Raw genomic sequence first — 26278 nt, forward strand, 5'->3', positions numbered from 1 at the left:
TGGCTGACTAAATACTTTTTTCCCCCACTGTAACCCGGATTGCCATTGTATTACACTTAATCTATTGACAAGCAATTACTATCCCAGCAAACAACCACCGCGGTCCATCCCATACCCCCCCCAACACCCCCACCCACCCAGAACAGATGCCGGACAAACAGACACGCACATACTCACATACTCCAACACACTCAACCCCCCACTTCCACAATCCACCACAAAATCAGATACTCAACGGTTGTTACATCCCAGAGCCCAACTCAAGAAAGGACCTGATTTACGAGTGCACATACAGTTACAGCTGATTGAGAAAGCATGCAAGATTGAGAAGAAATTGACAACAATGTGAGATTTGATTAATGTACTTAATCTATGTCAAGTCCTAGGAGATGGAGATCAGATCCACCCTCTTCACCTGAGACACAAACACTCTGGTCCCCCGTTGTAACCATTTTTCCCAAGCATCTCCGTGCAGTCAGACCTTTGATTATTTTGTGCCACCTGGGCCACAATGATAAACCCCCTCTCTGAGTGTGACCCCCCTCCCCATGGGTTACTGCAGCCAGTGTTGCCAGCACTGCCACTACCTGGATTGGGGTACCCCACCGGAATCCCCACCGGCTAGATACAAGGTCTTCAAGGTTCTCATTAGCAGCTTTGAGAATTTCCTTGTATATAATGCTCTCCCATCAGGGGGCTCTGGCTTTGTAGGACCAACCCTGCCAGGCAGGCTCAGAATCTTGAGGGGGCGGTGCTGCTCAAGTAGGTCTCTGACTGCATTTATTTCTCTGTTTAGGCTGCATACTCACAGCAGGTCCATAAAACAGATGGGAACTTCTCTTTGGTGTATGGGTCGCTCAGGTGGGTGTCCAGGATATAGGGTTGGGGATCTTTCCATCATGATAGGACAATAAAACATTAGATTAGATGTATACTATATTTAAAAATGTATATCCTTCATCTACACAAAATTTAACGCTCTCTCTCACTACCCCTGCTCATAGACACCCGTCGGCTCTGGAATATGCAACCATTTCCCCTCTCACTCACTTAACGCCGCACCTTTCTAAACACAGAAATGCACACCACATGGTTGACTGCGGAGGAAATGGGCCGAGCGTGCAAACGCACCCACATCCCACACCCCACACCTGCCGCAAGGGGGAAACGACGCCAGGGAGAACACAGGACCAACTCCAACAACCGTCCGCCAAAACAACAATTGCCCGCCAAAAAAGCCATGTTCTAATTAGTTGTATTTGAAGATGTATTATTCTGCTTGTTATCTTTTCTTGTTATATCCGTTTTATCCTTTTTTAAATACTATACTTACTATAAATGTTCTTTAATATTCCAATCCCTATCATTGCTAGTATTGGGTGTTCCATTATTCGACTCCTCTATTACAACTTTTAGAATAGCCATGGAGTAGTCTTTGTGTCTCTGAACATTTGGTTGTCAATATATAGTTTATCGACCACAAGTGCCACACGTTTCCCTTTTAATCTATTTTCCTTGAAGATTGGATACAGAACTTTGCGCCTTTCTGCAATCTCCCTCGGGAACTGATCATTCATGCCTATTTTTGTGCCAGCAAGTCTTTTACCTAGGCTTTTAACCATTGCTTTATCCTTAAAAAAATGCAAATTTGGCAACGATTGGGCGATCATATTTCTGTCCTCTTTGTCCGAAACGGTATACACGTTCGAGTTGGATTTTATCGACAGCCTCGAGTGGGATTTGAAGCGCTGTATGCAGGAAATCCTTCATAATATTCTCGGTTATTTCTCCCTCCTTTTCCTGAATACCCGTAAGTACTAGAATTTCTCTCATCGATCTAGTTTGGATGTCTAGTAAGGCTTCTCTCAGAAGGTTGTTCTCATTTTTAAGTTCCCTAACTTCCGTTTCCATCCTAGTGACTGTCACTTTTAATTTTTTGGTTTCTGTCTCCATTATCGCAGCTTTTTCGTCACTCATTTCAAGACTCGCTTTCAACTCCTTTACATCCTTACTGACCAATTCTAGTATGCCCAATTTGTCATTTATCGACTTCAACAGGTCGCTTTCCACACTTACCAGACCCAGTGGTGAAAAGCATATACAGTGGGGAAAAAAAGTATTTAGTCAGCCACCAATTGTGCAAGTTCTCCCACTTAAAAAGATGAGAGAGGCCTGTAATTTTCATCATAGGTACACGTCAACTATGACAGACAAAATGAGAAAAAAAATTCCAGAAAATCACATTGTAGGATTTTTTATGAATTTATTGGCATATGATGGTGGAAAATAAGTATTTGGTCAATAACAAAAGTTTCTCAAGACTTTGTTATATACCCTTAGTTGGCAATGACACAGGTCAAACGTTTTCTGTAAGTCTTCACAAGGTTTTCACACACTGTTGCTGGTATTTTGGCCCATTCATCCATGCAGATCTCCTCTAGAGCAGTGATGTTTTGGGGCTGTCGCTGGGCAACACAGACTTTCAACTCCCTCCAAAGATTTTCTATGGGGTTGAGATCTGGAGACTGGCTAGGCCACTCCAGGACCTTGAAATGCTTCTTACGAAGCCACTCCTTCATTGCCCGGGCGGTGTGTTTGGGATCATTGTCATGCTGAAAGACCCAGCCACGTTTCATCTTCAATGCCCTTGCTGATGGAAGGAGGGTTTCACTCAAAATCTCACGATACATGGCCCCATTCATTCTTTCCTTTACACGGATCAGTCGTCCTGGTCCCTTTGCAGAAAAACAGCCCCAAAGCATGATGTTTCCAACCCCATGCTTCACAGTAGGTATGGTGTTCTTTGGATGCAACTCAGCATTCTTTGTCCTCCAAACATGACGAGGTGAGTTTTTACCAAAAAGTTCTATTTTGGTTTCATCTGACCGTATGACATTCTCCCAATCCTCTTCTGGATCATCCAAATGCACGTCAGACGGGCCTGGACATGTACTGGCTTAAGCAGGGGGACACGTCTCGCACTGCAGGATTTGAGTCCCTGGCGGCGTAGTGTGTTACTGATGGTAGGCTTTGTTACTTTGGTCCCAGCTCTCTGCAGGTCATTCACTAGGTCCCCCCGTGTGGTTCTGGGTTTTTTGCTCACCGTTCTTGTGATCATTTTGAACCCACGGGGTGAGATCTTGCGTGGAGCCCCAGATCGAGGGAGATTATCAGTGGTCTTGTATGTCTTCCATTTCCTAATAATTGCTCCCACAGTTGATTTCTTCAAACCAAGCTGCTTACCTATTGCAGATTCAGTCTTCCCAGCCTGGTGCAGGTCTACAATTTTGTTTTTGGTGTCCTTTGACAGCTCTTTGGTCTTGGCCATTGTGGAGTTTGGAGTGTGACTGTTTTAGGTTGTGGACAGGTGTCTTTTATACTGATAACAAGTTCAAACAGGTGCCATTAATACAGGTAACGAGTGGAGGACAGAGGAGCCTCTTAAAGAAGAAGTTACAGGTCTGTGAGAGCCAGAAATCTTGCTTGTTTGTAGGTGACCAAATACTTATTTTCCACCATAATTTGCAAATAAATTCATAAAAAATCCTACAATGGGATTTCCTGGATTTTTTTTCCTCAATTTGTCTGTCATAGTTGACGTGCACCTATGATGAAAATTACAGGCCTCTCTCATCTTTTTAAGTGGGAGAACTTTCACAATTGGTGGCTGACTAAATACTTGTTTTCCCCACTGTATCATCTGTATCAGTCGACGAGTCGCGTTTTCTCTTGGGGATTGGTTCTCCTCGTTTGTCTTCGGACATGTTTGGGTGTTGCGTGTTGTAATATTTGTAGATATATTTCTCTAACCTTATGATTTGTTTTGTGTTATTATCCAGATTGAATTTTATTTACTGCGAATATATGAAATGCTAATATTTAGTCTAACTTACTGATTTTGAATATTATATTTTTATCTTGAGGTGGTTTGTACTGCTTTCTATTCAATATGCCATCTTGTCTCTCGCTCTTGGACAGGATTGTTTGTGCCCCTCCTGATTAAATTGAAAATGTCTTCTTTAACGGAGCATAGACTTCCATGGAGGAGGTAGAAGCATGTACCAGACTGCATGCTCAAAGTATTTTTAGAGACCCTCTGTTCTCCTGTGTCATTCCAGCCTGTGGTAGATACCAGAATACCCTGCTGTCAGAAGGTAATTTCTGGATGTGGTTAGAACAGAACAATAACCGATGAATGACCTCCGTTCGGCTCAGCTTCCTAGGTACTGCACATAGTAAGTCATTCATGGGTGTTTGCGGCAAGGTTGCATATCTGTGTTTGTTTGTACGTCTGGGTGCCCTCTACCCTTACCCTATGACATTTCCTACCCTATAACATTAACATGATGTGCCAGAGGAGAGGGTACTGAGTGCACTGTACTGAGAGCACATACAGTCCTGTCCTGTACTGTACTGTACTGCAGCAGGGTTCCCTGGGTTGTCCGTGCAGAGCCCTGATCATGTGATCCACATCCATTATCTCCCGGCAACCTGCCAATTCAACACACCTGTTTCCCATCATGGCCGAGACATTCCAGGCATCGCCCAGCATTCCACTAAAAGGTCTATCATAGAGAGCGTGCCCATATGGGATCCAGTTGCCGTAGAAATAAACAATATAGAGAGGAATCCTGCCTGGCTCGTACAATGATTTATATATACACAAAATGACCGATGGGGCGCTGTTTTAAAGCCACCGCGCCTCCATTTTTGCAGTCCCCAACCATTGTAAAAAATATATTGGAAGCTATAGTTTACGTTTATTCTATTAGACACCTTAATGCATACTTTTACATTATATTATGTGAGCTAAGCATAAAAATAAAAAATGAAAATAATTTATAAAAACATTTTCCATTTTGAGACAGATCTAATGTTACTGTCCCCACTACAACAACAAAATACTTAAATACATGTAATTTTGTCCTTTAAACATTGAATTGGAATACTGTAGAATTCCATTCCTTACTATGGAGGACTGCTCCTTCTGGGGAGTACTTCAAAGCCTATCATTGGCCAATACATAGCATCAACAATCCAGGGTTTATATACATCATTGGGCACATCTGTTTGCACCCGGAATACAGAACAGACACGCATGACAACGATGCAGTCAACGTGTACACCAGATACTGAAGCTGCATTCTGCACTGAACATGTGCTGACCATGCAGTGGCTAGGCATAAATCATTCACTGACCCATGCACAGGCATGCTACTATATACAGTGGGGAGAACAAGTCTTTGATACACTGCCGATTTTGCAGGTTTTCCTACTTACAAAGCATGTAGAGGTCTGTAATTTTTATCATAGGTACACTTCAACTGTGAGAGACGGAATCTAAAACAAAAATCCAGAAAATCACATTGTATGATTTTTAAGTAATTAATTTGCATTTTATTGCATGACATAAGTATTTGATCACCTCCCAACCAGTAAGAATTCCGTCTCTCACAGACCTGTTAGTTTTCCTTTAAGAAGCCCTCCTGTTCTCCACTCATTACCTGTATTAACTGCACCTGTTTGAACTCGTTACCTGTATAAAAGACACCTGTCCACACACTCAATCAAACAGACTCCAACCTCTCCACAATGGCCAAGACCAGAGAGCTGTGTAAGGACATCAGGGATAAAATTGTAGACCTGCACAAGGCTGGGATGGGCTACAGGACAATAGGCAAGCAGCTTGGTGAGAAGGCAACAACTGTTGGCGCAATTATTAGAAAATGGAAGAAGTTCAAGATGACGGTCAATCACCCTCAGTCTGGGGCTCCATGCAAGATCTCACCTCGTGGGGCATCAATGATCATGAGGAAGGTGAGGGATCAGCCCAGAACTACACGGCAGGACCTGGTCAATGACCTGAAGAGAGCTGGGACCACAGTCTCAAAGAAAACCATTAGTAACACACTACACCGTCATGGATTAAAATCCTGCAGCGCACGCAAGGTCCCCCTGCTCAAGCCAGCGCATGTCCAGGCCCGTCTGAAGTTTGCCAATGACCATCTGGATGATCCAGAGGAGGAATGGAAGAGGGTCATGTGGTCTGATGAGACAAAAATTGAGCTTTTTGGTCTAAACTCCACTCGCCGTGTTTGGAGGAAGAAGAAGGATGAGTACAACCCCAAGAACACCATCCCAACCATGAAGCATGGAGGTGGAAACATCATTCTTTGGGGATGCTTTTCTGCAAAGGGGACAGGACGACTGCACCGTATTGAGGGGAGGATGGATGGGGCCATGTATCGCGAGATCTTGGCCAACAACCTCCTTCCCTCAGTAAGACCATTGAAGATGGGTCGTGGCTGGGTCTTCCAGCATGACAACGACCCGAAACACACAGCCAGGGCAACTAAGGAGTGGCTCCATAAGAAGCATCTCAAGGGTCCTGGAGTGGCCTATCCAGTCTCCAGACCTGAACCCAATAGAAAATCTTTGGAGGGAGCTGAAAGTCCGTATTGCCCAGTGACAGCCCCGAAACCTGAAGGATCTGGAGAAGGTCTGTATGGAGGAGTGGGCCAAAATCCCTGCTGCAGTGTGTGTAAACCTGGTCAAGACCTACAGGAAACGTATGATCTCTGTAATTGCAAACAAAGGTTTCTGTACCAAATATTAAGTTCTGCTTTTCTGATGTATCAAATACTTATGTCATGCAATAAAATGCAAATTAATTACTTAAAAATCATACAATGTGATTTTCTGGATTTTTGTTTTAGATTCCCTCTCTCACAGTTGAAGTGTACCTATGATAAAAATTACAGACCTCTACATGCTTTGTAAGTAGAAAAATCGGCAAAATCGGCAGTGTATCAAATACTTGTTCTCCCCACTGTAACTAGCCATGGGCAGGCATGCTACTCTATAGGCCAGTGCATGGTGGAGAAAAATAATAGGATTGTCCAACATAACTCTGTGTATCATGTCATCCCCATAAGGAGAAATTTCACTTCAGTCCATGAGTGAGAATGTATTTACAATCCATCCACAAAAATAGTCTATTACTTCATGATGGATCCCATTACCAAACGTTGACTCACCACCAATGCAAGTGATGAAACGCTAGGCCTCTCTCTGTCTGCATTTCCCCCACCCAGGATTGACCAAATAGAAAGGAAAGAAGATAGAAGGGGAGGGGGGAAATGGGAGGGGGGAAATGGAATGGGGGGACGGGACAAGATCAATGGGAGTGCAGGAGGCAGCAGGAGGTTTGAGGCAGGCCAGTAAATAACATCCTATTGAGGCAGCCACCCCTGGGCCCCCAGGCCTGCAGACAGGGCCCCTGATTACTGCCCTCAGAGGGGGGTGGAGGTGCTGTCTGCACAATACACCTCTGAACCTGGGCCCTCACTCACCCTTCTCTCTCCTCCATTTGTTGAACATGAATCTTTCAGCATGTGTGTGAGTTTGTTTAGGGGGTGGGTGACCGGGGGATGGAGGGTGGGAGAGGACTGGGGAGAGGAGAGAGGCGCTGACTCATGTATTTTTTTACTCCTTCTCCTGACCAGCACAATACCCATACCCCCTCACCACTATTCTACTATTCTATCCCCTGGCTCCATGGCCCACTGCTGCAGTTCCAGTGAATGGATGTGGTGAGTTAAACATTAGCCATTGCAGCTCTCCTTCCCCAGAGCCAACATCAAGAGCTGTCTTTCCAAAGGTCTGGCTGCCATGCAGGGAGAGTCTTTTCCATTCTGCTAGCATGACAACTGGCGCCTAGAAGCCAATTGTACTTTATTTCACACATACACACGTCACTGCATGAAAAGCAGAGTTTCTGGTTGAAATTGGATCTGCTATATTCACATGAAATTTGAGATGCACGATCGGTCGTGGGTGGGAATTTCAAAATGCGAGTGTGCGGATTCCTGTAGACTTTCCGCGCATCCCCGAACCATTGTGTGTTCTCAATTCAATTCCCAATTATGCATTAATACGTTTCTGGAAATTTCCGGACCGTGCACGTCGCGTAAATTCTCAACTGCCACAGGCATGTCCCTCTCTACCTCGTGTTGGAAGAGAAGCCCAGTGAAAAGAAGCCAACTCTCTGTGTCTCCTTATTTATCCTGTTTTCATGTTTGTAACATTTATAAGCATAGTTTCGCTTTCAAAATCTAGAGATAACATGTTTATCTAAACTGTGATGGGTTTTCTGGTCATTTTGATGTAAAATGTACGTGTTTTGACCGAGTGAAAAACAAGTGAGATTTTCTCATTCATATGAGTGTAGCCAAACTGAATTAGTTAACTTTGTATGTAGGTTAATGAGAACAAGATGGCATTTAAGATTTATTTTTATTTCTGTTATAAACGTTTGCACATATGAACAACACTAATGACATGTATTTTAGAAGTTTACTTTTTAATGACATTTGTATCTAATGGTTGCATGCTAATTGCTAACCGCTAATGTTAGCTAGCTCAACGCTAGGCGCTAGCTAGCCTACCATTTCTCCCTACTAGCTAGCTACTTTTACCTTATGTTGTTGTTGGCTAGCTGTTCATGGGTTTTTGTTACATTTTATACACAGGCCTCTTCGATAATTTGTTTGTACTAATGTTCAAACTGTTGTTGCCCATACAATGCATGGGTGTATATTTAGTGGTTTTGCACACCACCATCTTTAGTGATAATCTAGCTAACACTAGCTAGGTAACTAGCAAACTAACCCGGTTCAAACCCTGATGCGTGCACATACACATTTTTGCCAAGGCAATTAGATAGTAAAGACATTCTTGAATTGAAAATGTAGGACTCTGACACACAGATTTACAGTGGGGGAAAAAAGTATTTAGTCAGCCACCAATTGTGCAAGTTCTCCCACTTAAAAAGATGAGAGAGGCCTGTAATTTTCATCATAGGTACACGTCAACTATGACAGACAAAATGAGAAAAAAAAATCCAGAAAATCACATTGTAGGATTTTTAATGAATTTATTTGCAAATTATGGTGGAAAATAAGTATTTGGTCAATAACAAAAGTTTCTCAATACTTTGTTATATACCCTTTGTTGGCAATGACACAGGTCAAACGTTTTCTGTAAGTCTTCACAAGGTTTTCACACACTGTTGCTGGTATTTTGGCCCATTCCTCCATGCAGATCTCCTCTAGAGCAGTGATGTTTTGGGGCTGTCGCTGGGCAACACGGACTTTCAACTCCCTCCAAAGACTTTCTATGGGGTTGAGATCTGGAGACTGGCTAGGCCACTCCAGGACCTTGAAATGCTTCTTACGAAGCCACTCCTTCGTTGCCCGGGCGGTGTGTTTGGGATCATTGTCATGCTGAAAGACCCAGCCACGTTTCATCTTCAATGCCCTTGCTGATGGAAGGAGGTTTTCACTCAAAATCTCACGATACATGGCCCCATTCATTCTTTCCTTTACACGGATCAGTCGTCCTGGTCCCTTTGCAGAAAAACAGCCCCAAAGCATGATGTTTCCACCCCCATGCTTCACAGTAGGTATGGTGTTCTTTGGATGCAACTCAGTATTCTTTGTCCTCCAAACACGACGAGTTGAGTTTTTACCAAAAAGTTCTATTTTGGTTTCATCTGACCATATGACATTCTCCCAATCCTCTTCTGGATCATCCAAATGCAATCTAGCAAACTTCAGACGGGCCTGGACATGTACTGGCTTAAGCAGGGAGACACGTCTGGCACTGCAGGATTTGAGTCCCTGGCGGCGTAGTGTGTTACTGATGGTAGGCTTTGTTACTTTGGTCCCAGCTCTCTGCAGGTCATTCACTAGGTCCCCCCATGTGGTTCAGGGATTTTTGCTCACCGTTCTTCTGATCATTTTGACCCCATGGGGTGAGATCTTGCGTGGAGGCCCAGATCGAGGGAGATTATCAGTGGTCATGTATGTCTTCCATTTCCTAATAATTGCTCCCACAGTTGATTTCTTCAAACCAAGCTGCTTACCTATTGCAGATTCAGTCTTCCCAGCCTGGTGCAGGTCTACAATTTTGTTTCTGGTGTCCTTTGACAGCTCTTTGGTCTTGGCCATAGTGGAGTTTGGAGTGTGACTGTTTGAGGTTGTGGACAGGTGTCTTTTATACTGATAACAAGTTCAAACAGGTGCCATTAATACAGGTAACGAGTGGAGGACAGAGGAGCCTCTTAAAGAAGAAGTTACAGGTCTGTGAGAGCCAGAAATCTTGCTTGTTTGTAGGTGACCAAATACTTATTTTCCACCATAATTTGCAAATAAATTCATTAAAAATCCTACAATGTGATTTTCTGGATTTTTTTTTCTCAATTTGTCTGTCATAGTTGACGTGTACCTATGATGAAAATTACAGGCCTCTCTCATCTTTTTAAGTGGGAGAACTTGCACAATTGGTGGCTGACTAAATACTTTTTTTCCCCCACTGTACCTCCCAGCACAATAGCACAATGTGTCTGTACGATGTCAAAAAGCACGAACACGTCACCGGCTGTTAATGTTGTACTACATTTTCTCTGTTCATTCAAACACTGAATAAGAGTGAAACTCTCAGTTATGCTTAATGCTCTTCATGTCTGGAGAGTTTTCACCAAGGCAACCAATATCCCACAGACCCCTCAACCCTCAACTCTATAGCACTCCCAATGGAGGTTTACCCTGGGCCAAGCTGAATGACTCCTGTCAGTACTGTGTTTGATTCTTTTGAAAACACTTTTGTTGATCTTTGAATTTTATATTCCTCCATTTAAGGTATACCCCCCACCCCTTTTAACCCATGTAAGCACCACATTGGAACTTAAAAGATGAATTCAAGTGTTTTTAAAAGAATAGAGTACTGGCAGGAGTCATCCAGCTTTGTCCAGGGCTAGCGTCCATAGGCGGTTACTTTAGTTTAAGGCCCTGCTTAGCCTAAATGCAGATGCTATTACCCGCTTTCTCCTGCTTTACTGAAATTGTCATCCTTCAAGAAGTCTATTTGTGTGTGCTACTCAAGGAACTAAGAGTTGTATTAGGATAGCGATGTCGTGAGTTGCTGGAAAAACCTTGATAGTGGTGCTTGAATTTGATTTCTGAAAAGGTGTAGGAACCCTGATGTGTGGTTATTAATAATAACAATAATAATTAAAAGTAAATTTTTCATTCATTTATTCCTAATTCACTGTAATTCAATCATTCATTTAATAATTGATTGTGTTTTTAATATAGCAGTGACAGCCACTAAGGCAAGCTAGAAAAGACTAGCATTAGCATTCAGTGGGTCGAATAAGCGTGCGCAACCTTGAGCAAGTACACAGCCATTTACTGACATTTATGGGAGAGACTTGGGCGGACGTGGATGGAGGTATTGCAACTGACGTCAAAGGCATGCACTGGAATTTCAAGATGTGCCCTGGTAAGTGGGTGGACGTGTGTGATCGTTTCTGGGGATTTACGGAACCGTTTCCGGATATACATGTTTGTGTATGTCTGTGCACAAAAGTGGTCCATTATCTGAGATTTACGGGACATGTGCCGGGCCGGTCACTGCTGGACACGTGCCCGCAAATCTCCACAAACTGTACATTTTCGGACTTGTTTGACCCGTAAATGTGCCTTTTCATGCAGTGTCTCATTGTGTCAACCTGTAAACTTACCTCCCTGCAACACAAACATCTCCAACTGTCCAAATCATGACTTACTTGCTGCTCAGAAAATAGGGGTATTTTTCACTGTTATGTGTCCCTGGTGTTTATCATCATACAATTTGATACAATAAAATGTATTGTACAGGGAGTTCCAAATAGATACAAGCAACAGCTAACGGTATAGTTTTTTTTTACAATGGTAAAAATAGATAGTGCTTTGGGAACTGCTCCCTTCAAAACATCCCTAGATATGAATTGAGGCTTTGATAGATTTGTTTATGTTCCTCTGTTATTGGATATATTCAATTATAGTTGTTGATTGCATTTGGCATGCCCCAATGAGAGAGAGTATTTGGGAAGTGCAATTCAGGTCAAGTGACTTGGCTGTCTTCCCTGGCCTCAGTAAATAAATGATATGAAGTCTAAAAATAGCCAAACCACAAAGGATAGCAGCGCCAACTAAATCACAGGCGGGTTTAGTGAGTTGCTGCAGATTAGAGGAGGGAGGCAGGGGGGGAATTGGATCTGGCTCTGGACTGATGCTGCTGAAAACTGATGAGAGAGAGGGATCTCAAAGGAGCATAGGGGGTTTAACGAGTGTGTGTGTCTCTCTGTCACCAGATCTCAACCCGCCTGAGACAGCCACCCTCAACAAAACACCAAATGATGGAATTTCTCATGGAAGAATGGTGTAGCATCCCTCCAATAGAGTTTCAGACATTTGTAGAATCTATGCCAAGGTGCATTGAAGCTGTTATGGCGGCTCGTGGTGGCCCAACGCCCTATTAAGACACATTATGTTGTTTCCTTTATTTTCATAGTTACCTGTATATCTCAATGGTACGTTTTCAAAGTGGCGGATGACACCTTCTATCAGTATATTAGGGGAAGTGGAGCGTGCTGGCACTGGTGCTCCCTCACTCTATCTCCCATACAGAGCAATTACCATTGGCACATCTTTCCCCCTGTGAGTCCCTGGAATCAGGCAGCAGGGTCTGACTCATCACTTAGAGCAATTGGCCGCTGCACCTACAGGATAGACAGACCACAGAGAACAGACAATAAACACATATCATATGGGTTTTATTCTTTAGATGGCTAGCTATCAAATGGAATGTTCCACTCCACAATCAATTGAAGAAGGAATTGCAATGTTGTAGTAGCAGTGTATGCTGTCTTATCATTATCAATGCACAGTAGGTTATTATAATTTGAAAATCCTGTTGCCCTCATTTTAGATATTCAGAAATGGCATACGTACACTACCAAAAGTTTGGACACAACTACTCATTCAAGGGTTTTTCTTTATTTTTTACTATGTTTAACATTGTAGAATAATAGTGAAGACATCAAAACTATGAAATAACACATATGGAATCATGTAGTAACCAAAAACACTACATCAGCACCACTGAGGGAACACCACCAGTTTACAAATCCTTTTGCTTTGAAACTAATCATCTTGGCATAACAATGAGCATGAGGCACATAGCTAGACTGGTACACAGAGTTTGAGTATATACAGTACCAGTCAAAAGTTTGGACAACTACTCATTCAAGGGTTTTCCTTTATTTTTACTATTTTCTACATTGTAGAATAATAGTGAAGACATCAAAACTATGAAATAACACATATGGAATCATGTAGTAACCAAAAAAGTGTTTAACAAATCGAAATATATTTTATATTTGAGATTCTTCAAATAGCCACCCTTTGCCTTGATGACAGCTTTGCACACTCTTGGCATTCTCTCAACCAGCTTCATGTGGTAGTCACCTGGAATGCGTTTCAATTAACAGGTGTGCCTTCTTAAAAGTTAATTTGTGGAATTTAATTCCTTAATGCGTTTGAGCCAATCAGTTGTGTTGTGACAAGGTAGGTATACAGAAGATAGCCCTACAGTGGGGAAAAAAAGTATTTAGTCAGCCACCAATTGTGCAAGTTCTCCCACTTAAAAAAATGAGAGAGGCCTGTAATTTTCATCCTAGGTACACGTCAACTATGACAGACAAAATGAGGAAAAAAAATCCAGAAAATCACATTGTAGGATTTTTAATGAATTTATTAGCAAATTATGGTGGAAAATAAGTATTTGGTCAATAACAAAAGTTTCTCAATACTTTGTTATATACCCTTTGTTGGCAATGACACAGCTCAAATGTTTTCTGTAAGTCTTCACAAGGTTTTCACACACTGTTGCTGTTATTTTGGCCCATTCCTCCATTTAGATCTCCTCTAGAGCAGTGATGTTTTGGGGCTGTCGCTGGGCAACACGGACTTTCAACTCCCTCCAAAGATTGTCTATGGGTTTGAGATCTGGAGACTGGCTAGGCCACTCCAGGACCTTGAAATGCTTCTTACGAAGCCACTCCTTCGTTGCCCGGGCGGTGTGTTTGGGATCATTGTCATGCTGAAAGACCCAGCCACGTTTCATCTTCAATGCCCTTGCTGATGGAAGGAGGTTTTCACTCAAAATCTCACGATACATGGCCCCATTCATTCTTTCCTTTACACGGATCAGTCGTCCTGGTCCCTTTGCAGAAAAACAGCCCCAAAGCATGATGTTTCTACCCCCATGCTTCACAGTAGGTATGGTGTTCTTTGGATGCAACTCAGCATTCTTTGTCCTCCAAACACGACGAGTTGAGTTTTTACCAAAAAGTTATATTTTGGTTTCATCTGACCATATGACATTCTCCCAAACCTCTTCTGGATCATCCAAATGCACTCTAGCAAACTTCAGATGGGCCTGGACATGTACTGGCTTAAGCAGGGGGACACGTCTAGCACTGCAGGATTTGAGTCCCTGGCGGCGTAGTGTGTTACCAATGGTAGGCTTTGTTACTTTGGTCCCAGCTCTCTGCAGGTCATTCACTAGGTCCCCCCGTGTGGTTCTGGGATTTTTGCTCACCGTTCTTGTGATCATTTGGACCTCACGGGGTGAGATCTTGCGTGGAGCCACAGATCGAGGGAGATTATCAGTGGTCTTGTATGTCTTCCATTTCCTAATAATTGCTCCCACAGTTGATTTCTTCAAACCAAGCTGCTTACCTATTGCAGATTCAGTCTTCCCAGCCTGGTGCAGGTCTACAATTTTGTTTCTGGTGTCCTTTGACAGCTCTTTGGTCTTGGCCATAGTGGAGTTTGGAGTGTGACTGTTTGAGGTTGTGGACAGGTGTCTTTTATACTGATAACAAGTTCAAACAGGTGCCATTAATACAGGTAACGAGTGGAGGACAGAGGAGCCTCTTAAAGAAGAAATTACAGGTCTGTGAGAGCCAGAAATCTTGCTTGTTTGTAGGTGACCAAATACTTATTTTCCACCATAATTTGCAAATAAATTCATAAAAAATCCTACAATGCGATTTTCTGGATTTTTTTTCTCTCAATTTGTCTGTCATAGTTGACGTGTACCTATGATGAAAATTACAGGCCTCTCTCATCTTTTTAAGTGGGAGAACTTGCACAATTGGTGGCTGACTAAATACTTTTTTCCCCCACTGTATTTGGTAAAAGACCAAGTCCATATTATGGCAAGAACAGCTCAAATAAGCAAAGAGAAATGACAGTCCATCATTACTTTAAGACACGAAGGTCAGTCAATACGGAACATTTCAAGAACTTTTAAAGTTTCTTCAAATGCAGTCACAAAAACCATCAACCGCTATGATGAAACTGGCTCTCATGAGGACCACCACAGGAATGGAAGACGTTGAGTTACCTCTGCTGCAGAGGATAAATTCATTAGTTACCAGCCTCAGAAATTGCAGCCCAAATAAATGCTTCAGAGTTCAAGTCACAGACACATCTCAACATCAACTGTTCAGAGGGGACTGTGTGAATTAGGCCTTCATGGTCGAATTGCTGCAAAGAAACCACTACTAAAGGACACCAATAATAAGACGAGACCTGCTTGGGCCAAGAAAAACGAGCAATGGACATTAGACCGGTGGAAATGTGTCCTTTGGTCTGGAGTCCAAATTTGAGATTTTTGGTTCCAACCGCTGTGACTTTGTGAGATGCTGTGTTGGTGAACGGATGATTTCCGCATGTGTAGTTCCCACCGTAAAGCATGGAGGAGGAGGTGTTATGGTGTGGGGGTGCTTTGCTGGTGACACTGTCTGTGATTTATTTAGAATTCAAGGCACACTTAACCAGCATGGCTACCACAGCATTCTGCAGCGATACGCCATCCCATCTGGTTTGGGCTTTGTGGGACTATTATTTGTTTTTCAACAGGACAATGACCCAAAACAACTTCAGGCTGTGTAAGGGCTATTTTACCAAGAAGGAGAGCGATGGAGTGCTGCATCAGATGACCTGGCCTCCACAATCCCCCGACCTCAACCCAATTGAGATGGTTTGGGATGAGTCGGACCGCAGAGTGAAGGAAAAGCAGCCAAGAAGTGCTAAACATATGTGGGAAATCTTTCCAGGTGAAGCTGGTTGAGAGAATGCCAAGAGTGTGCAAAGCTGTCAAGGCAAAGGGTGGCTATTTGAAGAATCTCAAATATAAAATATATTTGGATTTGTTTAACACTTTTATGGTTACTACATGATTCCATATGTGTTATTTCATAGTTTTGATGTCTTCACTGTTATTCTACAAAGTAGAAAATAGTAAAAATAAAGAAAAACCCTTGAATGAGTAGGTGTGTCCAAACGTTTGACTGGTAATGTATATCGATATGACCCACACCACATATAGAGGTATTAGTATTGGTACACTGTACGACACGTGGCATTGTTTTGCCAACCCTATAATATGCGAAGAGAGGGGGAGCAATTGGTTTCCATGACAACCCTTCGGTATGGCTGAAGGTCTTTGAACGTCACACAAACGTAGGCTTTATTCAGTAGCAATGATCTGCATCATTGCAGGTTCATCATTAGTTGGTAGCCCCCTGGGACTCCGTGACCAGAAACCGACCGACCATGGCATCCCTTAGTGTGGCAAGCTAGGTAAATAGATATGCCATGTGTTTCTATTATCAGGATTAAGGTAGAATAGAATATAAAATATTGTCCATTCTAGGATATATACTGTATGTTCCTTTGCATCACCTTAAAATAATTACAGGAACACCACAGGGACAGCTGAACCTATTCAATCCCACAGGGTGGGCTTTTTCATATATGCAGGAATTTCTTCCCAATGTACCTCTAAATGTATTCTGCTCAGCCAGTATCTCCGTCTCAGACAGACGACAACAAATCCCCAGCTGTATTGCTATCCTGGCTGAAGCAGTAGGCTATGTGTCAACACAAATATTGATAGTATCTCTCTGACTGGAATATGACTGTCATTAGCCAAGGCATTTCTTCCTTTCTTACACGGCTCTGTGAAAAAAGAGAGAGATCCATAAAACGGTAAAAGAGCACCCGGATCCCACTTTCTCTCACATTTGTCACCACTCAGAGGTAAATCAGGCCCTCCTGAGGTAAACACTTCATTGGATGCCCGCCCTGTGCCTGAGCAGAAAGATTAAACTGACTCTGAAAGCCCCACCAGCTCTACCCAGCACTGCTTTATCTACTCCAACGGAATGCGGGAGACACTGTCAATGGAAATGAAGATATGAAAACACAACACTACACTCCAAAGTGCTGCCATGGGGGCTTTCCTGCGCTGAACTTACAGCTAGCTGTAAAACCTCTCATTTTCACTGGCTTCTAGATCAGAGCGCTTGCATCATTGCTGTTTTACAAGGGAAATCGACTGAAGGGAAACAGTCAACCATGTTTCTTGTTTGAGAAGTTTGACTTCATCTAGCCTCATTCTTAAACAGCTAGGGATGAAAATGATCTATTACAATAATAGAAAGCTACAACAAATGAACGCACAATTCTGTATTTCATCCCTTTATGCCTCTGTCAGACACACACACAAACATACACACACTCGGGGAGCAAGAGCATTAATGATATGAATGAATTGGTAAAGTGCTGTGATTCATCTACTGTCCTCTGAGGTCTGCTCGACCTCCTCCTCCCCCAGGTTTAATGGGACCAGCCATTATTGCCCTCAGAGGTTTCTTCTATGCTGGGGTTTCTGGTTTTATGTCATGCCACAAAAGTCCTCCATCCTTGGCTCTGCAGTGACCCACAGCGAAATCCTCCAATCCATCTCTAACACTCACACTCATAACTACAATGACCCAATACTCTGTTCATGTCTGTGATCAGCCTGGTCTCATAGACTAGACGTAACATAGTAAATGTAAATCCGGGACACTCATTATTATGATATGTTACATTTGGTATGGTTACATAAGACAGATGGTTATTTAAGGCAAAAACTAAAGTAGGGGGGTTGGTCAGGGTGGATGGGTGGGTATATTATGCGAATATCTAGCAAACCAAAGGTTATGAGTTTGAATCTCATCACAGACAACTTTAGCATTTTAGCTAATTAGCAAACTTTCAACAATTACTACTTTTTAGGTACTTTGCAACTACTTAGCATGTTAGCTAACCCTTCCCCATAACCCTAACCCTAACCTTAACCCTTTAAACCCTAACTTTAACTCTAACCTTAACCCTAACCCCTAACCCTAAACCCTAGCCTAGCTAACTATCAACTGTGAATTTGTTTTTGATGGAAGAGGGAGGTGCAGACATGGGAGCGATGCTATACCTGCCATGGGTTTTCTGAAAAAAAGTGCCTGATAAACCCAATGCTGACACCACAGTGCCACCTAGCGGTGTATCAAATAATTGTATCACTCTCACAACAAATCTGTTCTTTTGAACAAATAGTGTTACCCCTTTTCTGTTCATGTGTATTGCTCTGTGAGGGAGTAGTCTGTTTATGACATGGATGTGGAGAGAACAATCAATTGGATCCTACACAATACATTGTTGTACCTAAATAAATCCACAAGACGGCGACATATACATATTTCTTAAAACCATTTATCCTCTTCCGCGCTCCTCCCCCCAAAAAACTATAGTGATGTCATAGACTCCTACAGTCCATGAAGTAGCGGACTAAAAATCGGCGTCTGCAGAAATGGCCTGTTATCATAACTCGTCATGAAAGTAGCCAAGCCAACACAGTCAAGGGCATGCTTTTCGAGATACAACATTTGCTATGGTAGAATAAAAGGTAAGTGAAATATTGGGGAAGGTAGAACATTATCACCAATTTAGCTCTGATAGGCCTTTGGCTATCCAATCTTTTGGGTTCGCACTCACGGCTAATTGGCTTAGGTCTTGGCTATAGCCTAGGGATAAGTCCCAATAATATAAGGAATAGGGTGCCATTTGGGACGCAGTAGTTTCCACCATATTTCTTATACCAGTAATTTCCTTTCAAATCAGTTAACAAGTGCAAGCTTTGGAAGGAAGGAGGGATAATTGGAAAGTAGCCGGAAAATCTATCAACTGGCTCACGGTACATGGGGTACTGAAATAAATCCACAAGAGGGGGACACGAAATTAGACCAGGTTTATTTCTGTTTTGACCTGCTGAGTCGCAGTGCCTAGTGAAATTGTTTTATTGTGGGCCTAGCGGTATCGAAAACGTTTCACCTTGGAAATTGTGTAATCTGATTAGATCAATATATTTCCCCCCCCAATATTAATGAGTGAATGTTAATGTAGCCCCTCCCGCGCTCCACCCAAAAAATATTGAGTAACGTCATAAAGGTCTAACATCCCATGACGTAGCATGTAGCCCTTAATTAGTCGGTGCTTGCAATATTGTCCTCAATAAACTCTACATGAATGCAATCAACACAGACAAGGACATGCTCTTCGAGATAAAAAATACTGTATGTTATTATGGATGAAGAAAAGGTAGGTTAAATGACACAAAATATTTCGTAATGTAAATAAGGGAAAAGTAATTTAAGATAACAGGCTATTGCAAAACAAATGTACAATTATCTCTATTAAGTCAATCACCAGTTTAGCTCTGATATGGCTGTAGCTCTAGGACATTGACACATGAAATTCCTTCAGGTAGTACAGAGAGATGATGATGATCCTCAAAGGGAGGGGAAGGTTGATGAGGAAGAACCAGTGGCCCAGCTCAAGAAGGAGCCCAAGAAGACAAGAAAGGTAAGATGGCAGGAGTGACAGGGCAACTACTAGACTAGTAACACTCAATTGTCACATTAGCTGCATTGACCTGATGTAACATGTCTATTATTTGTGATCTGGAATCTATTCTATTCTATCCAAGGCCAAGAGGAAAAGTAGTGCCAAGAAGTCAGAGGAGCAGGGCACTGATACAGATGCAGGTCATAGATTTTCCCTCTGTAGTATGTTGGTTCTCTAAACCTGCATATCACAGATAAAGGTAATGTTAGAAACTTTAGTCTAACTGTAGTCAAACTGGAGTCAGTAAGAAATGTTGCATGGATAGATTTATTCAATAGAATTGTTACAATAGGACTATCAAAGTATTGTATTAAGAGAAAAAGCGTCTGATTTATCCAGAATTTTCCTCTACGGTAATCACACCTTTAGGATTGAGGAATAAACACCTGGACAGAGGATCTGTTATTGAGCTCCTGGAGAAGAATGCTCTTAAGGCTGCATTCGGCCCAGGCAACAAAGATGAGATGGAGTACTGCTACCCAATCCTCATCTCATTCATGCGCAATCTTACTGATGAGTATGTTATGGCCATGTTTTGCTCTAGCCTCACATATTTTACATGTCTAAACTCTTGTGCAGTAGGAAATAAAAAGCAACTAAAACACTTTTATTTTTTATTTTCTAGGCAGTGGCAGGTGATCTATAAAGGATTACAAAAACCTGTACGTTTCTCCAACAGCCTTTGACCTTTGATTTGGGAATGTTCTGTTGAATCAAGAGAGGGGAATTAATCATAATTATATTCTACTATTACGTTCATTAATCTGTCAGACTTGATCCAACTTTGAATTCAGTCACAGACAAGAAAAATGATTTTGATAACATGCATTCTGTTCAATATAGGATACTTTACATCACAGTTTCATTGCCAAACCTGCTGTGTTCTGTTCTGTTTGTGCAATACAGATGACAAAGGAACAGCTTGCCAAATTGTGCAAGACCATTGTCAACTTCATTGCACAGACCACCCTGCAAATCCTGCTGCCGGCCCTGGCGCGCATTCTAGGGGTGACTGGCTTTTATGACAACACTGACTCACCCAAGAGGGACGGCAGTGCAAGATCCTTCACTGCCTTTGAGCAGAAAAGACTGGAGCTCATCCAGGAAGTGAACTATTTGGCGAAGGAGATGTGTAACAGTGGCGGCAGGGCTCACCAACCAAGGTCTAGCACACCCTCTTCCAAGAGGTACTGTATGTTCCCCATAATGTATGTGTGTGTGTGTGCGGTTAATCCTAACACTCATGAACTGATGCACAATAACTTCTCCATTTTAAATATTTCCCAGCTTTCAAGCAGGTGTGTTTTGCGATATCTAATGCACACATGTAAATTAAATTTAGAATACTACAATTATAATGCTTGTTAGATTTGTTAGCAGTAAGAGATCGATTTGCCAACTTCAGACAGCAATTAACATGCTTTGCTTGTTCATTTTAAAGTTCCCAGACCTCAATGAAAGTCCACTTGGGAATGCCAGAGGACAGTATCATCAGCAGTGTCCAGGAGCAACTCGCTGACCATGAGATTTTGGCCTCTTGCCCACCTGAGCTGACCGTTGGTCTTATCAAGGAGGTGCTTGAACAGCTCAACTCGGCCCTCTCTGTGACCATCAGTAGAACCATTTCAGGGCGGTCTTCCCCGATTGCCTCTGGTACTCAGGCCGCTGAACAGATGATTAACGTGGTCCAAAAGTTTTTCTATGATCACACCACTCCAGAGGAACAGTTAGATGTTGATTCCTACATTCCATCTGCAACAGAAGAGGTGATCAATGTTATTGCAGACATGGTGGATGAATTGAAAGGAGAAGATGCAGAATCGGCTAAGCTGCTTCAAGAAGTGGCTGTGAAAGTTAAAATGTTGACATCTGGCAGTGACCTTGCAGTGGAGCAACTGGACGATGATGAATCTTCTTTCCCAGAGGAGCTGAACTCGTGTATATCTTGCAAGGCATTGGTGATAAACCTTGACATTCTGTCAAGTACCAGGTTCAAGACCAAAGCCTCAAAGGCTGTGAGCGAGATTCTAGTGAGATGGTTCCGCAGGGGAACCTCTGGTTTGGTTCAACATTCCCATTCATTTACTGTCTTTCCCAGCTTGATGAATGTGTCTGACCCTGACACGATCCATCATTCCGTGGCCACTCGGCTCATACAGAGCGATGTGGATTCGGAGGCGCCATTCATAATTGATAGCTTTGTTGAAGATGTCAAAGACATCATGAAGCAAGCTGAATTAGATCAGCCAACAAGCACCCAGAGAGATCCCCAAGTGGGACACTGTATGCCAAATCGAAAACCCTTTCACACGGCTCGTAGACTCTGTGACAGGCTCCAGGCAAAGATAAAAGCATTATTTCACAGAATGGGTGGAGATGCAGTCCAAAGGGAAGAACTTCTGGAGAAAGCTGACTCCAGTGCTGTGCTTCTGGGGCACACTGACTCCAGTGTTCTGCCTGGTTCAACCCTGAACTCATCTTCAGCAAGGAGTGAATCAACCGTAGCAGAATGCAGTTCATCTGCTGTTCCTAGTGGATGTGATTCATCTGGCTCTGTAGAAGAGAAAACATTTGAGACCAGAGCAGATTGTACTCATGGTCAGAACTCTCCTCTGCTCAGTAAGAGTGAGGCCATACTGCAAGAGGTCAACTCAACTGGACGTGGTGCTCTCCGCAAATGCCAGAGTGAGAACTCCCAACCTTTACTTGTTCTCTGTGATCCAAACCTGGAGCCCTGCACCAAAGAGATCTTATCTCAGATTGTGACTGTGTATAGGTCCGAGAGGGCAGATTTGGAATCCACATCCAGTGTTGTAGAGAGTTCCTCTTACAACTCCCTCGAAGTCTGTGACTTTTTGGATGGTATCATGTCTTACCTAGAAGACATGCCTGTGTCCAGTTCCTCATCATTGGAGGGAGTAAGTGTTACTCCAGCCTCAGTCATTGAGAAGCTCTCGAGTGAAGCGTTTCAGATGAAGGCAACGAACAAAGTCAGAAAAATACTGATCAAATCTGTTGATCGCTTCCCCAGCAAAGTCGGTTCAAGCCAGACAGATTCTCAAGTGTCGCCAGCATTATCCACCATTTCCTCAAAGCATACAGATTCAGCTGCTTTTGAAATTGTTGGATCAATTGCGAACGATATGAAGAGCATTTTCCTGCCCACAGAGTCTCCTACTACTCTATGGCAGGCAGACTCTATGCTTCAACAGAGTGATGAGAAAACCTCAGCCACTAAGGCTGCAGCTGTAAGCTCCCAGACTGGTGTGGAAGTATCTGAGAAGAAGATCTGGATAACTGCAAAGACTATTTACAACAATGTGAAGGCAAAGATGAGGAATTATTTCTCATTGCAAAGACAAGCCAAAGCAACGAAGGCTCAAGCCAAAAAGACCCTCAGCCATATTCTGGTTTCCATTCAGAAAGAACTGTCCAAATCTGACCAAATGGTGACTGCAGGAGAGCTTTCACAAATAGATAAAGTGGTTGGAACTATGTTGGAGAACATTGAGAAGATAAGCAGTGAATGTGGCGAGGAACTGGTCTATCAAGAGTCACTGCGCTTTTCCTCCTCGTTGTCATCCTCATCTGCCAAATCACAGAAGTCAGAGTGGGAATTTGCACTCCCTGGCACTCCCATCCCTTCTGAGTTACCCGAGAGTACTTCTCAGCCCATTGTAAGATGCTCAGTCATCGACATGAGCGGATCTACTAAGCCAAAAACATTGGTGTGTGATGCCAGAACAAGCATGTTTGCGATAGCAGATACCATCATGAAGAAGGTATATCCAGAGGCAGAAGGGCAGGTTACATCTCACCCTGATATAACAGCTGCAATAGCTAGACTGGAGGAGTTCATATCTCAGGGTAGGATTGGTGCTCTCTCCCGTGATCTCAGTCACCAAGTCAACCGCATAATTTCTGAGAGCAACTTGACCCCTCTGGTACTGACAGTGGTGGCTGGAAAGAGTGCATCTGATACCGTCCTTTCGAAGCTGAAGAGGAATGACAAGGTGGGGAAGCCCACAACTTACGAGCTGGTTCAGCTGTTTGCAGAGGAGTCTGTTAAGTGCCTCCTGCTTCCTAGCCTTGTGCCCTTTTTAACTTCAACGAGTTTGGCTCAGGGAGCCAGGGTGTTGGCTAGAGTGTCTGAAGATAGAATTTCATGCTCTTCTTCTTCATCAGTATTTAGTGACACAGTCAGTCTCTTTACCAAAGTTATGGTAAGCCAGGTCATGGACTCTGTGGTTTCTGATGCACAAAGTAGAGGGTCCTCTCCAACTGAATCTCTCCAAGCATCTCAAACCACTATAACTGATGTGGGCATTCTATTGAGTGGCAAGACCTCCCCTCGGCTGTGTCTTTCTGGCGTCATTATGGCAACAAGTGAGACCAGAGGTGTAGTCCAGGGTATACGCTGGTATACGGCGTATACCTACTTATTTTTCAGTCAGCATTGCGTATACCCACTTCTAAATCCCCCCTGATGCGCATCATTCAGTAATATCTGTGAGTCAGATTGCCTATTTTCTTCCTCGGGGATAGTGAAGCCATGACCCACCCTCCTCTGCCTCTAATTGGCTGGTACTCGCTGCTTTCACTGATTAGATTGGTTAACTTTAGGCATGAGGACTGATGAGCCAATCAGAGGCAGAGTAGGGCGGGTCATGCCGAGGAAAATATCGCTAATACCTCAGGTGCCAGTGAAAAAAAAAAAAAAAAAAACTCAGGTGCCGGTGCCACTTGACTACGATAACGGCAGCAGACCAAACAACGGATGAAGAAAGGACACAAGCGGCGGTGTGCCACCCCAGTTGATGGAAGACATCATTCTGAGGTAAGTTTTAAGGTGGTTTCCAAATGAATCATTATTTTAAACTACTGGCAAATTGCCAGTGACTGCACATTTAGAGGAGAAGAGATGTTGCCGCCAATAGTTAGTGCGAGTCGGCTAACGTTATGAAGCTAGCTACGTAGATTGGGATAATGTGGGGAAACCGGGGCATTGTTGGTTTTCAGTAAGTGTTTAATCAACCCAGTTCATAAGAATTTCATACCAGACTGATGAAACTGATTATCTCAATGTTTATGACGCTTGTTTATTATTGTAAAGGTCTAAATTATAACGTTAGCCAAGTTACTAAGCCCTAAATTATAACATTAGCCAAGTTACTTAGCCCTAACTAACCTATATGATCTAGTTTAATTGCATAGTAGCTAAGCTGGTAGTTGATTTTTAAGTAAGTTAAAACACAAGAATGGGGACAAATAGTTTAAGATTCAGCCTAAAACAATATTGAGGTCTAATCAGGCTGTCTTATTTTGTATAGGGACAGGTAACCATGAAAAGGAAGGGAGATATTGCAGACTTTTTTGTAAAGAGGCACAAATCAGGCCCAGATCAGGCCCAGGCAGACCCCACCCCTAAAACCAGCAGCCCTGGCAGCTCTCAACCGGGAGCTAGCCAGGCAAGTCAGTGTGAGCATAGAGAAGGATCCAGTCTACCACCACCAGGTCAGAACACACAGGCAGTAAATTGCATCTCCAGTTTATTGAAAAGTGAAGCCTCACACTGTAACAAAAGGTGATTTTGACAGATTAAGCCTCATTTTGAATTTCTGTGTGATGTTATTTATTTTATTGCCCTTCTATTTATTTTGTCTGTATCCATGTTTGTTTTTTACAATGCTACTGTTATATAACATTTTGTACATTTTGTGTTAAATTTGTTGTTTTTTTGTTAAATAAACTCTCCCAAGTATTTCACTCACTAATCTCCTGTATGCTTCAGCTTCACTTGCTGAAAATATTTCCACTTGGTTATGCAGATTGTTAATGTAAAGAGGGGGACCCATGTCTTGCTGATGACTATTGTGATCACAGTAGTGTGTGTGTGTGTGTGTGTGTGTGTGTGTAAGTGTGTGAGAGAGAGAGAGACAGGGAGATGCATAATTAGTTTTGTTGTTGTCTGTAGACATCAATAATGACTGGCCAGACCTGTGGAGTGCTAAACAAACAGAAGACTTCAAATCCAAGAACCCCTGGTTGGGATCCAAAAACAAAAAATTGGGTAAGTTTAGGTAGATTGCTAGTTTGGGTAACTTCTGAAACAGTGGGCACAGATAACTTTGTGTGTGTGTGTGTGTGTGTGTGTGTGTGTGTGTAAAGGACCATGCACACGTACAGCTGTGGATACAGGAGTAGTTACATTGTTTGTTTATGCTTCGCAGGATGTCTGGTCTGTAGCAGTGTGAACTCCATTGGGATCGACAAGGAGCAAGGTGTATCGCTCTCAAGAGAATGGATGAACTTTGAAATTCAAGTGTCTGGCCAGGGAAGTAGAACAACAAGTTTGTCAATCTTGAGAAATAAGGTGAGGAAACATGCGTTGTCCAAGGCCCACACTCAGGCTGTGAAGGTGGCAGAGCAACAGAAAGAAGCTGCCATTGAGAATACAGTGGAGACTATGACTGAGTCCTACATGAAGGAAACTGAAGCTGTGTTTCGAACAGCCTACCATCTGGCCAAAAAGAACCGACCCTTTTCTGACCATGAGAGCCTCATTGAGCTGCAGGAACTGAATGGTGTAAAAATGG

Source organism: Coregonus lavaretus (assembly GCF_964263955.1).
Source record: "Coregonus lavaretus genome assembly, chromosome: 14".
Lineage (NCBI taxonomy): Eukaryota > Metazoa > Chordata > Actinopteri > Salmoniformes > Salmonidae > Coregonus > Coregonus lavaretus.